The 664-nt window shown below is 62.8% G+C and overlaps 1 long non-coding RNA gene across 1 annotated transcript in view; it reads right to left on the bottom strand.

Annotated features, from left to right (window-relative positions):
• Positions 1-347, bottom strand: part of LOC114487684 (uncharacterized) — a 9405-nt gene extending 9058 nt beyond the window's left edge. The window contains exon 1 of the long non-coding RNA XR_003682944.2: positions 270-347. This is a non-coding gene — a long non-coding RNA (uncharacterized lncRNA). The remainder of the gene's footprint in view (positions 1-269) is intronic.
• Positions 348-664: the final 317 nt, after the last annotated feature.

Raw genomic sequence — 664 nt, 5'->3', positions numbered from 1 at the left:
GGGCACGAACCCGTGTGTCCTGCATCGGCAGGCGGACTCTCAACCACTGCGCCACCAGGAAAGCCCCACACTATATATTCTTAAGAGGACGTCCACAGCAGTCCTTGCTAGGGCCAGGTCCCTGTCTAACCCGTCCCAAGCTTCAGGAAGTCGCCAAAGCTCTCAGGACCTACTCCAGCCTTCCCTGTACGGTCCCTGAAGCTGCTACTCCTTCCCCGGCACCGGCCAGCTCCGCCCAGGCCCCGGGCTGCTCCCCTGACTTCTCTTACCTCCTCCCCAAAGCTGGAGTGAGCTTCTGGGGACCTCCTGCCAACGCAGCCAGCTAAGCAGTCTGGTCTGGCTGCCACGGCCAACGTGTTGCAAAATGATTTGTGAGACTGTAAGGAGGCCTCTGGAGGTCATGACGCAGCTCATGGCTCCCCGCACAGGCCAGGCCAGCCAGGCGCTCAGCTCCAAGAGTGTCAGCGGCAGCCCTCGGCCCTGGCACCGCCGAGCCTCGCAGAGGTCTCGAGGGTACCCGGTGGGGCTGCCATTAGTGGGCAAGGGGCAGAACGGGCGAGCATGCCAGGGGAAGCGGGGCGAGCAGAGGAGAAAGTGACCTCAATTCCCAAGCCGGGTATTTCGCAACCAGCCATCCTTCACGCCCTCTGTCCCACACCCATGC

Source organism: Physeter macrocephalus, chromosome 14 (assembly GCF_002837175.3).
Source record: "Physeter macrocephalus isolate SW-GA chromosome 14, ASM283717v5, whole genome shotgun sequence".
In the NCBI taxonomy this organism is placed as follows: domain Eukaryota; kingdom Metazoa; phylum Chordata; class Mammalia; order Artiodactyla; family Physeteridae; genus Physeter; species Physeter macrocephalus.
This window is presented reverse-complemented; position numbering and strand designations above follow the sequence as displayed.